This window comes from Bombina bombina, chromosome 4, assembly GCF_027579735.1.
Source record: "Bombina bombina isolate aBomBom1 chromosome 4, aBomBom1.pri, whole genome shotgun sequence".
Taxonomy (NCBI): domain Eukaryota; kingdom Metazoa; phylum Chordata; class Amphibia; order Anura; family Bombinatoridae; genus Bombina; species Bombina bombina.
In genome coordinates, this window is record NC_069502.1 from 345,766,969 (window position 1) to 345,781,754 (window position 14,786).

The 14,786-nt window shown below is 39.2% G+C and overlaps 1 protein-coding gene across 3 annotated transcripts in view; it reads right to left on the minus strand.

Annotated features, from left to right (window-relative positions):
• Positions 1–13,750, minus strand: part of TRIM59 (tripartite motif containing 59) — a 105,663-nt gene extending 91,913 nt beyond the window's left edge. For 2 of the 3 annotated variants that reach the window (XR_008401987.1, XM_053710102.1), the window contains exon 1: positions 13,579–13,750. The gene's annotated coding sequence lies outside the window, so the exon portion shown is untranslated. Of the gene's footprint in view, positions 1–13,524 lie in introns of all 3 variants that reach the window. The other variant, XM_053710103.1, reaches the window with a different exon arrangement.
• Between the last annotated feature and the right edge of the window lie 1,036 nt (positions 13,751–14,786).

The window sequence follows — 14,786 nt, forward strand, 5'->3', positions numbered from 1 at the left end:
AGGTCCTGCGTGGCCAGGCAGGCGCTATCAGAATCACCGATGCTCTCTCCTGTTTGATCCTGGCAATCAGTCGAGGAAGCAACGGAAATGGTGGAAACACATAAGCCATGTTGAAGACCCAAGGGGCTGTCAGAGCATCTATCAGCACCGCTCCCGGGTCCCTGGACCTGGATCCGTAACAAGGAAGCTTGGCGTTCTGGCGAGACGCCATGAGATCCAGATCTGGTTTGCCCCAACGATGAATCAGTTGAGCGAAGACCTCCGGATGAAGTTCCCACTCCCCGGGATGAAAAGTCTGGCGACTTAGAAAATCCGCCTCCCAGTTCTCCACGCCTGGGATGTAAATCGCTGACAGGTGGCAAGAGTGAGACTCTGCCCAGCGAATTATCTTTGAGACTTCCAACATCGCTAGGGAACTTCTGGTTCCCCCTTGATGGTTGATGTAAGCCACAGTCGTGATGTTGTCCGACTGAAATCTGATGAACCTCAGAGTTGCTAACTGAGGCCAAGCTAGAAGAGCATTGAATATTGCTCTTAACTCCAGAATATTTATTGGGAGGAGTTTCTCCTCCTGAGTCCATAATCCCTGAGCCTTCAGGGAGTTCCAGACTGCGCCCCAACTTAGAAGGCTGGCGTCTGTCGTTACAATCGTCCAATCTGGCCTGCGAAAGGTCATCCCCTTGGACAGATGGGGCCGAGAAAGCCACCATAGAAGAGAATCTCTGGTCTCTTGATCCAGATTTAGCAGGGGGGGCAAATCTGAGTAATCCCCATTCCACTGACTTAGCATGCACAATTGCAGCGGTCTGAGATGCAGGCGCGCAAATGGTACTATGTCCATTGCCGCTACCATTAAGCCGATTACTTCCATGCACTGAGCTACTGACGGGTGTGGAATGGAATGAAGGACACGGCAAGCATTTAGAATTTTTGATAACCTGGCCTCCGTCAGGTAAATTTTCATCTCTACTGAATCTATAAGAGTCCCTAGGAAGGGAACCCTTGTAAGTGGTAATAGAGAACTCTTTCCCACGTTCACCTTCCACCCATGCGACCTCAGAAATGCCAGAACTATCTCTGTATGAGATTTGGCAGTTTGAAAACTTGATGCTTGTATCAGAATGTCGTCTAGGTACGGAGTCACCGTTATGCCTTGCGGTCTTAGTACCGCCAGAAGTGAGCCCAGAACCTTTGTAAAGATTCTTGGAGCCGTAGCTAATCCGAAATGAAGAGCTACAAACTGGTAATGCCTGTCTAGGAAGGCAAATCTTAGGTATCGATAATGATCCTTGTGAATCGGTATGTGAAGGTAGGCATCCTTTAAGTCCACTGTGGTCATGTACTGACCCTCTTGGATCATGGGAAGGATGGTTCGAATAGTTTCCATTTTGAATGATGGAACTCTTAGAAATTTGTTTAGGATTTTTAAGTCCAAGATTGGTCTGAAGGTTCCCTCTTTCTTGGGAACCACAAATAGATTTGAATAGACTCCTTGCCCGTGTTCCGTCCGCGGAACTGGGTGGATCACCCCCATTAGTAAGAGGTCTTGTACACAGCGTAGAAACGCCTCTTTCTTTATTTGGTTTGCTGATAACCTTGAAAGATGAAACCTCCCTTGTGGAGGAGAAGTTTTGAAATCCAGGAGATATCCCTGAGATATGATCTCCAACGCCCAGGGATCCTGGATATCTCTTTCCCAAGCCTGGGCGAAGAGAGAAAGTCTGCCCCCCACTAGATCCGTTTACGGATAGGGGGCCCTCTCTTCATGCTGTCTTAGGGGCAGCAGCAGGTTTCTTGGCCTGCTTGCCCTTGTTCCAGGACCGGTTAGCTTTCCAGCCCTGTCTGTAACGAGCAACAGCTCCTTCCTGTTTTGGAGCGGAGGAAGTTGATGCTGCTCCTGCCTTGAAGTTACGAAAGGCACGAAAATTAGACTGTTTGGCCTTTGATTTGGCCCTGTCCTGAGGTAGAGCATGGCCCTTACCTCCCGTAATGTCAGCTATAATTTCTTTCAAGCCGGGCCCGAATAAGGTCTGCCCTTTGAAAGGAATATTAAGCAATTTAGATTTAGAAGTCACGTCAGCTGACCAGGATTTAAGCCATAGCGCTCTGCGTGCTTGGATGGCGAATGCGGAGTTCTTAGCCGTAAGTTTGGTTAAATGTACGACGGCATCAGAAACAAATGCGTTAGCTAGCTTAAGTGCTTTAAGCTTGTTCATAATTTCATCCAATGGAGCTGTGCGAATGGCCTCTTCCAGAGACTCAAACCAGAATGCCGCCGCAGCAGTGACAGGCGCAATGCATGCAAGGGGCTGTAAAATAAAACCTTGTTGAACAAACATTTTCTTAAGGTAACCTTCTAATTTTTTATCCATTGGATCTGAAAAGGCACAACTATCCTCCACCGGGATAGTGGTACGCTTAGCTAAAGTAGAAACTGCTCCCTCCACCTTAGGGACCGTCTGCCATAAGTCTCGTGTGGTGGCGTCTATAGGAAACATTTTCCTAAATATGGGAGGAGGGGAAAAAGGCACACCAGGTCTATCCCACTCCTTGCTAATAATCTCTGTAAGCCTTTTAGGTATAGGAAACACGTCAGTACACACCGGTACCGCATAGTATCTATCCAACCTACATAATTTTTCTGGAATTGCAACCGTGTTACAATCATTCAGAGCCGCTAATACCTCCCCTAGCAATATGCGGAGGTTCTCAAGCTTAAATTTAAAATTAGAAATATCTGAATCCAGTCTCCCTGGATCAGATCCGTCACCCACAGAATGAAGCTCTCCGTCTTCATGTTCTGCAAACTGTGACGCAGTATCTGACATGGCTCTCACATCATCCGCGCGCTCTGTCCTTAACCCAGAGCTATCGCGCTTGCCTCTTAATTCTGGCAATTTAGATAATACTTCTGTCATAACAGTAGCCATGTCTTGCAAAGTGATTTGTAAGGGCCTCCCTGATGTACTTGGCGGCACAAAATCACGCACCTCCTGAGCGGGAGGCGAAGGTACTGACACGTGAGGAGAGTTAGTCGGCATAACTTCCGCCTCGTTGTCTGGTGATAATTTCTTTACATGCAAAGATTGACTTTTATTTAAAGTAACATCAATGCAATTAGTACACAAATTTCTATTGGGCTCCACATTGGCCTTTAAACATAGTGAACAAAGAGATTCATCTGAGTCAGACATGTTTAAACAGGCTAGCAATGAGACTAGCAAGCTTGGAAATACTTTCTAAATAAATTTACAAGCAATATAAAAAACGCTACTGTGCCTTTAAGAAGCACAAAAAACTGTCACAGTTGAAATAACAATGAACCAAATTAGTTATAGCAACCAATTTTTCACAGTAAATGTATTAAGTTAGCAAAGGATTGCACCCACCAGCAAATGGATGATTAACCCCTTAATACCCAAAAATGGATAACAATTTAATAATTAACGTTTTTATCACAGTCAAAACACACTGTCACAGGTCTGCTGTGACTGATTACCTCACTCAAAATGAATTTTGGAGACCCCTGAGCTTTCTAGAGACGTCCTGGATCATGGAGGATGAAGTAGGCAGATTGTGACTGAATTTTTACTGCGCAAAAAAAGCGCTAAAATAGGCCCCTCCCACTCATATTACAACAGTGGGGAAGCTCAGTTAACCGTTTCTATGCAGAAAACAAAGATAGCCATGTGGTAAAAATCATGCCCCAATAAGTTTTATCACCAAGTACCTCACAAAAAACGATTAACATGCCAGTAAACGTTTTGAACACACATTTTAAAAGTAATGAAGTGTTATTAATAAGCCTGCTACCAGTCGCCTTTACTGCAGTTAAGGCTCATACATTACTTCAGTATTAACAGTATTTTCAGAGTCAATTCCATTCCTTAGAAAAATACATTCAGTATACACACACTCATCAGCCTAATACCAGTCGCTATCACTGCATTTAAGGCTTAATTTACGTTACATTGGTATCAGCAGTATTTTCTCAGTCAATTCCATTCCTCAGAAAAATAATTTACTGCACATACCTCGTTTGCAGGGGGGCCCTGCATGCTATTCCCCTTTTCTGAAGTTACCTCACTCCTCAGATGAGAACAGCCAGTGGATCTTAGTTACGTCTGCTAAGATCATAGAAAACGCAGGCAGATTCTTCTTCTAATGCTGCCTGAGAACAAACAGCACACTCCGGTGCCATTTAAAATAAACTTTTGATTGAAGAAATAAACTAAGTTAAAAAAAAACCACAGACCTCTCACAATGACCTATCTTTAGTTAGGTTGCAAGAGACTGACTGAATATGACATGTGAGGGGAGGAGCTATATAGCAGCTCTGCTTGGGTGATCCTCTTGCAACTTCCTGTTGGGGAAGAGATATATTCCATAAGTAATGGATGACCCGTGGACTGACTACACTTAACAAGAGAAATAGTGTCATAGAATGTGGGGGGAATCTCATCCCTAATAAAACGAAAAACCATAATTAAACTGTTAGGATCCCACAAACCTGACATAACGTTGCTGCAAGAGACACACCTACAAGAAAAAGAAGCAGTAAAATTAAAGATCAATGGGTGAGGGAGGTAATTACCTCTGACTATGACAACAGGAAAAATGGAGTAGCAATTTTAATAAGCAAACAACTATCATATAGAATATTCAAAAAAATAATAGATCCAATAGATAGATTTTTGATTGTTCATATTGAAATAAACAATATACTGTTTATGCTGTGTAACCTGTATGGCCCAAATAAGGTAGACTATCAATTTTGGGATTTACTAGCAGCTACATTATTGGCCTATAGGGGTCAAAAACCCGATAATAGGTGGGGATTTTAATTTGGCTTTTTCTCCAAATCTAGATAGACTAAATAGTAAATGTGGGAATAAAAGAGATAGGAAAATATGCATATTACATAAATTCTGTCATAAAACGGGACAAGGGATATCTGGAGGCTTCAAAATCCAAATACTAAAGCTTTCTCTTGTATTTATAAATCTCATCAGACTTTCTCACAAATTGACATGTTTTTAATAGCTGAGATAATGACGGGTAGGAAAGTAATAACAAAGATATGTGATATAATGATTTCGGATCATGCTATAATTACATTAGATATAGAATTAAAGACCTATCAAAGACAACCTACTAAGGATATATCTGTAGGTCTCTGTCAATTTTTTTGTTGATTAGAATGTGTTACAATCTCAAGCTTTAGAAAGAAAGACACAAATATGAAAAACATAATTTATGTAAGAACTTACCTGATAAATTCATTTCTTTCATATTAGCAAGAGTCCATGAGCTAGTGACGTATGGGATATACATTCCTACCAGGAGGGGCAAAGTTTCCCAAACCTCAAAATGCCTACAAATACACCCCTCACCACACCCACAAATCAGTTTAACGCATAGCCAAGAAGTGGGGTGATAAGACAAAGTGCGAAAGCATAAAAAAATAAGGAATTGGAATAATTGTGCTTTATACAAAAAAATCATAACCACCACAAAAAAGGGTGGGCCTCATGGACTCTTGCTAATATGAAAGAAATGAATTTATGAGGTAAGTTCTTACATAAATTATGTTTTCTTTCATGTAATTAGCAAGAGTCCATGAGCTAGTGACGTATGGGATAATGACTACCCAAGATGTGGATCTTCCACGCAAGAGTCACTAGAGAGGGAGGGATAAAATAAAGACAGCCAATTCCGCTGAAAATAATCCACACCCAAAATAAAGTTTAAATCTTGTAATGAAAAAAACTGAAATTATAAGCAGAAGAATCAAACTGAAACAGCTGCCTGAAATACTTTTCTACCAAAAACTGCTTCAGAAGAAGAAAACACATCAAAATGGTAGAATTTAGTAAAAGTATGCAAAGAAGACCAAGTTGCTGCTTTGCAAATCTGATCAACCGAAGCTTCATTCCTAAACTGATTTGTGGGTGTGGTGAGGAGTGTATTTGTAGGCATTTTGAGGTTTGGGAAACTTTGCCCCTCCTGGTAGTTATGTATATCCCATACGTCACTAGCTCATGGACTCTTGCTAATTACATGAAAGAAACTAAAGATATTACAGGTTATTTGACCTGGAAAAGTGAGCATGCCATGCTATGTTATAATGGTTAGATTTATGTTCTAATTATGATATAAATATGTGTCGTAACGTAAGGAATGTCATTTTCAAAACTTGAATATTGAAAAATGTATTGCAATTTTGTATTTTTGAAAGATATGAATAATAAAGCTTGTTATTATAAAAAACAAATAAATAAATAAAAAAATTATAAGGAAGCACTGTGTGTGTATAAAGACTGATAAGGTAAGGAGAATTTATCTCCCTGGAATCTCCATTAATTTTGGGCTAGATTACAAGTAGCACTCTGTTAGCGCATTTATATTAAAATATTGTGCCTGTGTGACCTTGCAAGCATATTACAAGTTAATAGTAAATGTAATTGAATGAGCGCAATCTAAATTTATGCTCACCCGGTTAGTGTGACTGAAGACCTTGCGTAAAGCGTTAGGGCTAAATAAAAAAAAAAAACACACAACATAAATACATTAAAAAGAAAGGGATAATCTAGTCAAAATTAAACTTTCATGATTCAAATAGAGCAGGCAATTTTAAGCAACTTTCTAATTTACTCCTATTATCAATTTTTAATTTGTTCTCTTGGTATCTTTATTTGAAGAAGCTGTAATGTAAGTTTAGCAGGACAATTTTTGGTTTAGCACCCTGGGTAGCGCTTGCTAATTGGTGGCTACATTTAGACCCATAACGATAAAGCAAAAACCAGATTTTTTATAACTTTGCAAGTGTATTAAAAAAACAATATCACTTTGACATAAGTATTCAGACCCTTAACTCAGTACTTAGTTGAAGCACCTTGGGCAGCGATAACAGCCTCAAGTCTTTTTGGGTATGATGTGATAAGCTTTGCACACCTGGATTTGGGGATTTTCTGCCATTCTTCTCTGCATATGTTCTCAAGTGATAACCTCTGAATATCTCTGCCACTTCAAGGGCAAGCTCGGTACTGTCAAATGTGAGCGCCCAGCTGATACTTCCCCCTACAACAGCCTAAGGGCAAAAAAAGCATTGTGCTGTTGCATAGAACACCATAGCATGCAGAGCACAATTTAACTCAATGGCTACCAGAAAGGATTTTTTTTGGTAGCCATGTTGTTAAAGGGGTAGAAAGGTCAAAACTGAAATGTGCAAAGATGCATTTCAATTTGAAATAGGAGCATTTTTGCCATATACTTCCATTAGCAAAGATGCTTTTAGTAAAAGTTATAACTGTTTTTCTGCGGCATATACACATATGCTGCGAGGGCCAGTGTACCAGTATTCAATACCTGCTCAGAGAGTCAGTTGTGGCTTGTATGATGCACAGAAGAAATACACACCACTGCCAGGTATGGTGCACATCCCACAGCATATGTGCATATGCCGCAGGAAAACAGTAATGACTTACTAGAAGCATATTGCAAAAAAAAAAATCATTTTTATTTCAAATTGAAATGCATTTATGCACATTTCAATATTGACTTTTCTATCCCTTTAATATGTGCCCTGCAAGCTTATTGTTCTATGACTTTTTTGGATATTTGCTTATTGTTCTGGCAAACTAAATAAGAATGTCAACTTTTTTTGTAACAGTAAATAAAATGTACACTGATTACACACCTTGCTTTGTATTTTTTTTAATTTTATTGTTTTAACCCTTTCCTGACGGGGTTAAAGTGTCTACATCGGAACAACTGTTCCGATGTAGACAAATTGAAATCACACGATCGCGAGATTTCAATTATTGGATCGGGTCTGGGGGGTGTCCCTATAACCCTAGGAACGCCCTCCAGACCGCGATCAAATCTGAGAAGCACAGTAGGCTTCAGGACAGCCGTTGGCTAGGTCGTTCTATTCCATCATAACGGCTTTAAAGCCCAGTATAATTATGACGGAATAGAACGTCATAACGGTGTTAAAGGGTTAAAGGTTGAGTGCTGGAAAAGATTGGCTTTATTTGGAGAAACTTCTGACTCCTAATTAAGCATATTAACCCCTTAAGGACAAGGTCATTTTTCAATTTCTTTCCCTTAAGGACCAAGGCTATTTTTACATTTCTGCGGTGTTTGTGTTTAGCTGTAATTTTCCTCTTACTCATTTACTGTACTCACACATTTTATATAGTTTTTATCATCATTAAATGGACTTTCCAAAAGATACCATTATTTTCATCATATCTATTAATTTACTATAAAAAAATATAATGTTAAAAAAAAAAAAAAACTTTGACCCCCAAATCTGTTAAACATCTACAACCACCAAAAAACACCCATGCTAAATAGTTTCTAAATGTTGTCCTGAGTTTAGAAATACCCAATGTTTACATCTTCTTTGCAAGTTATAGAGCAATAAATACAAGTAGCACTTTGCTATTTCCAAACCATATTTTTTTTTTCAAAATTAGCGATAGTTACAATGGAACACTGATATCTGTCAGGAATCTCTGAATATCCCTTGACATGTATATATTTTTTTTTTTTAGTAGACAACCCAAAGTATTGATCTAGGCCCATTTTGGTATATTTCATGTCACCATTTTACAGCAAAATGTGATCAAATAAAAAAAAAAAGTTCACTTTTTTCACAACCTTTAGGTTTCGACCTGAAATTATTTACAAACAGCTTGTGCGATTATGAAAAAAATGGTTGTAGATGCTTCTCTGGGATCCTCTTTGTTCAGAAATAGACATTTATGGTTTTGGGAATACTTTTTGGCAATTAGAAGGCAGCTAAATGCTTAATGTTAATTTTAGCTTTAGTGTAGTGTAGAAGACAACCCAAAGTATTGATCTAGGCCCATTTTGGTATATTTCATGCCACCATATTACCACCAAATGCGATCAAATAAAAAAAATCAATAACTTTTTCACAAACTTTAGGTTTCTCACTGAAATTATTTACAAACAATTTGTGTAATTATGGTACAGATGATTGTAAATGTTTCTCTAGGATCCCCTTTGTTCATAAATGGCAAACATATATGGCTTTGGCATTACTTTTTGGTAATTAGAAGGCCGCTGCACACCAAACTTGTATTATGCCCAGCAGTGAAGGGGTTAATTTAGGTAGCTTGTAGAGTTAATTTTAGCTTTAGAGTAGAGATCAGCCTCCCACATGACACATCCCACTCCCTGACCTTCTCTTCCCTCCCCCACATCACAATTGTCACCGCCATCTTAAGTACTGGCAGAAAGTCTGCCAGTACTAAAATAAAAAGGTATTTTTTTTTATTAATTTTTTTTTTTTATTTATATTTTTTATGCAGTGTTGGATCCCCCCCTTAGCCCCTAACCTCCCTAGCCCCCCAAACAGCTCTCTAACCCTCCCCCATCTACCTATATGCCGCCATCTTGTGTACTGCCAGCTGTCTGCTAGTACCCAGTTTGTTCAAAATTTGGGCTTTTTTGAATAAATACCCAATTTTTCTGTAGTGTAGCTGTCCACCCTCAATACCCTACACACTTCCCCTCCCAGATCCCTTTGGAAACATTATCCCCCCTCCCTCCTTCCCAGATAGTATGCGCAATTGCGCAGCAAATAATCCTAACATTTCACTTGCTGCGCACGCCCCCCCCCCTGCTCCCCCGCCTCCTCGCGCACTCTCGCACAGGATCAGGAAGTTCCTGCAGCGGTGGGCTCCCACCCACCAACGATCGGCAGGAAGTGGCCCTCTCTGCATCAGTAACTTTGCAAATCTATTTCTGCATTGCCCCACTCATGGGGCATGCAGAAATAGTGCAATCTTGCTAAAAAAAACACTTGTACTTGTAAAAATAAAATAATATGTGCATTTATAAAAAAGTGCCGGTTGCAATGTCCCTGTTCCCAGCAAATACGACAGACAATGTGCAGTGTAAAAATGTGGGCGTACTTATCCCTCTTTACTTATTTCCAGCTTGTTACAGCAGTTTCAGTGATCACACGGTTTTAGACAATAGCTTGTGCCTTTAGAAAGCAAGCTGTTCACTCACCCCGCTCCTCATGCGTTAGCCTCACCTCGTCTATCTCTTCTGGATGCGAGTGCCCTTTAGGGTTTCCAGGTCTTACCTGGTGGTGAACTCCGTCGTCACCTCCACTATAGCGGATTCTGCTTCTTCTGGGTACTTTACAGGCTGTTCCGGTTTCTTTGCCGTAAATACACTGCACATATCAAAGTGCCGCTCACAGATGGCGTGGGATCCTGTAGCAAACTCCTCCCTGTTTGCAAAATAGCTCCAAATAGGAAAAAAGAAAGCGGATCCCAGTCACAGTAGCTTAAAAATGAATACTTTATTTCTTACTTACATAGCGAATAAAAACAGTCTTTACACAAGGTAAATCTTCAGAGACACACACATAGATCCATGGGAGCTGCTGAGAGGTTCGGTCTTACGCGTTTCGGCGGATCCTGAACGCCTTAATCATAGACCATACCGGAACCTCTCATACCTGTGACTTTTTAACTGTTTACAGGTACATACCCATAGTTATTTTGCTCCTATCATGGTTTAGATAGGGGTTGGCTCTAGACTAAGGTGGAACTCGATGTACACAGTGTTAATCTTTTAATAGCCATTCCATATGTTATTTTAACATGATTGTAATTTCTGTTTGTTTACGCTTAAACGTTTTAGCTCTATACATATTTTGAAGATTGTTATAGTATAATACAAAAATAATATAAATAATAATAATACTAATCTAATAAACTATCTAATAATCTTATTTAAAGGGTTATATGCTTTAACAGAAACCTAAACAACTGTAATATACATTCAGGTACCCTTTTTAGACCGTATGTATAAGATAACAAAAGTTTATATTATTTTTGTATTATACTATAACAATCTTCAAAACATGTATAGAGCTAAAACGTTTAAGCGTAAACAAACAGAAATTACAATCATGTTAAAATAACAAATGGAATGGCTATTAAACGTTTAACACTGTGTACATCGAATTCCACCTTAGTCTAGAGCCAACCCCTCTCTAAACCATGATAGGAGCAAAATAACTATGGGTATATACCTGTAAACAGGTAAAAAGTCACAGGTATGAGAGGTTCCGGTATGGTCTATGATTAAGGCGGTCAGGATCCGCCGAAACGCGTAAGACCGAACCTCTCAGCAGCTCCCATGGATCTATGTGTGTGTCTCTGAAGATTTACCTTGTGTAAAGACTGTTTTTATTCGCTATGTAAGAAATAAAGTATTCACTTTTAAGCTACTGTGACTGGGATCCGCTTTCTTTTCTTTTTTTCGTATTATGTGCATTTATGTTTGCTTATATGCAGATGGTTAAAGTGAAAGTAAATCCTAGCGATTTACAAACGCTAGGATTTACTATTGAAACAAATAAGGGGGACTTTCATTCATGAAGTATAAGATACTTCATGTAGAAAGCTCCTTTATTTGATTCAATCCAGGGGCTGCTGTATAAGGTAAACACGGCAATCGATTTATTTTATTCAATCGATCGCCGTGTTTACCTTGTACAGCAGCCCGTTGATTGAATCAAATAAAGGAGCTTTCTACATGAAGTATCTTATACTTCATGAATGAAAGTCCCCTTTATTTGTTTCAATAGTAAATCCTAGCGTTTGTAAAACGCTAGGATTTACTTTAACTAGTTCTAGTTTTCAACAACCTTACTTTATGATGTACTCTGTTTTTAAGAGGGCCAAAAGTAACCTGTCCTCTCCTGTGTGTTCTCTAATTAGTTACCTCTGTATGAAACTCTACTAACATTTTTTTCACAAAACGAATATGAGTTTCATTCATATTTTTTTTTAAATATCATGCTAAAGTAAGTTATCGCTGTTTTGACTCACTTATTTGTTGGCAAATTCAACCGTTTTTTTTTTTTTCTTTTTTTCCATGGGTTGATCACGTTTCTTTAATAGCCTATTGAAAATCTGTCCATTAGGCGGCTGTCAATCAACGTCATCCGCCTCCCAGATTATGTGCGCATGCGATAACATTTACTGCTTCATCTAGAAATCACTTGTGATAAAGATTGCCGACTTGCGCTTGCGCCGAAGACACTGAAATCGCTGTTGGAGCATGCGCAGTTCCACGGAGACTCGTGAACGAGCTTTAGGCAGACGTAGAAAGCGGGAGGGACCGCTCTCTACATCAAACACTAGAAAAGCAAGGAAGTAGTATATAGGAGGAGTCAGACATCGCAACGGTAAGGAGAGAACAATTTTGAAATAAAATAAATAAAAAATAAAATTGAGAAAAAAAAACTTAGCGATTACCTTAGGGTAATATTAACAAATGCATTCATGTATTGCAAACGCTTAAAGTTTACCTTCACTTTAAGTCCCTGCTTTTCAACAAAAGATACTATGGGAACGTGGAACATTTGATAATAGAAGTAAATTAGAAAGTTGTTTAAAACTGCATGCTCTTTCTAAATCATGATATAAATGATGTTTGGATTTTTATGTCCCTTTCAGGAAATCTAGTTTTACAGTATAATGCCCTTTTTAAGAGGTGTCTCCTTATAGGTCATTGAGGGATAAGCACACTCACATTATATATGTATATAAAACTATAGTAAGAAAAAAATAATAATGATCACAGTTTTGAGGGGGGGGACACAAAGAATCAGGGATGATCACCAGACTGATCTATGGGAAGATTTATGTATATAACTTCAACTTGTGATGGACACCAGGTCTGGGGGAAGGAGGGGTAGAACTTTTTCAGAACAGCGATAACCAGTGGGTTAGAGAAAGTGTATGAGGGTGGCAAGGGATAGGGTGATGCATTAAATAATAAACTAGCTGCGTTGCCAGTTGCAAGTTTTTAGTCTATAATATTCTATCTGGAATACACAATGGACTTCTATCAGGTCTCATATGTCCTGTAGCCTCTTGCAAAGGGCTTTTTATAGATAGGAGCAAACAGAAAGGTTCCAGCTCACCGAGGATCCAATATCAAAAGTACAAAGTCCAGGATGATTTAAGGAAAAACAAGTATTTAATGCTGCACTTAAAAACAGCAAACAACAGACAATATATCAAACATAGAAAGAAAAAAAAAGGAACAGCAAGAGCAGACCGTTTCATGCGAGACCACCGCACAACAAGCCCATCTGCACCTGTCTATTTAAATGCATAATTGAAAAATTTCCATTAACTATTTCATGACTAGCACAAGCCATATAGCAGCAATTCTTTAACACGAGACATCATTTGCTAAACAAGTAACTCATCTTAAAGGCTTCATGTTAATAGAAATTGCCCTTAAAATAATACTATATATATATATATATATATATATATATATATATATATATATATATATATATATATATATATATATATATATATATATATTATAAATATGTGTGAGAAACACGAGATAATTCGCTCCACAAGAGTAGTTGGTCATGGTCAGAGAGATGCCTAGAAAGTAATATGTGCTAGAGTGCGAGAGCCCTGGTAACCCTGTAATTACCTCGTATCTCATAATGCGCGCGCCACTCTCAGATCTGCTATTTATCGTTCTCACCTGTCTGGTGTCACTTTGGGCGACAATGAAAGCAGCTGACTGCGCCCCTGTAAAGTTTGTGTCTGCAACAAGCTAGTAAGTCCGTGTGCAGTAGGCTCTATGCACCCTGTGTATAGGGCTCGGCTGTCAGACCAGTGCTGGGCGTTTATAAAGCTCTGGGAAGCGCTGTCAGTTTACTGCTGGATATAAGTAGGTGGCTCTAGACTGCGCATGCTCGGTGCATTCAAACCAGTACAGTAGCGAATAGTAAAGTCTTATTTCAAAAATAAGCAGCGGAGCGCGCCCTGAAGATTCCCACTTTGTGTGTCTGTATATAGGAAATCGAAACGAACTTATTTATTTACTATTCCCTATTGATTTAGTGCCAGGGCAACGGACACGCATACAGGGCTGCCCCAGTTGTCATTTAAAGCAACGTTACCGGGCGAAAAAGTGTCTGAGGATTAGGAAAACTAAAGATGAAACATCTGGATGCTCTTCAATATAGAGCGCGAGAGAGAGAGAAACACAATCGTTCATGATAGATAGAGCCTGCAATTCTATTCAACTTTCTAATGTAATTCTGGTATCTAATGTTGTTTGTTTTATTGGTATCCTTTGTTGAAAAGTTACCCTAGGTAGGACCAGGCACAGCAATGCACTACTGGCTGCTGATTTGTGAGTGCACATATATGCTTCTTGTCATTGGCTCTTTCAATGTGTCCAGCTGTAGTGCATTGCTGCTCCTTCTGCAAAGGATACTAAGAAAAATGAAGGAAATTTGATAATATAAGTAAGGAAATTTACATTTTATGCTCTCTCACAATTGTGAAACAACACTCGTTAGAAGGAACAGCAGTTTTATTGGAACCTTCCATGGCAGATATAGCCCAGTTAAAAAAAAGTCTATAAGTGTGGTAGACCGTGTAGCATCCTAAAGGAGTAAGCGGCGTCTGCCTTCACCGATTATGCAGCTGAACGTGTCGCACCAAGTGTAAGTGGTGGGGGTGCTATGTTGAGAACGCCAGCTACATACAGAGACCGGATGTGCTGCTATCTACAATGGAGTTTTTTTTACATACTATTGTACTGATGGGGCTAAACTTCCGCTTGACCCAATCCTGTTACAAACATCACCGATCCAGCTTGTCTATACAACAACTCTGAAAGTTTAGCCCCATCAGTTCATTGGTATGGAAAAAACTCCATTGTAAAAAGCTAGTGACATA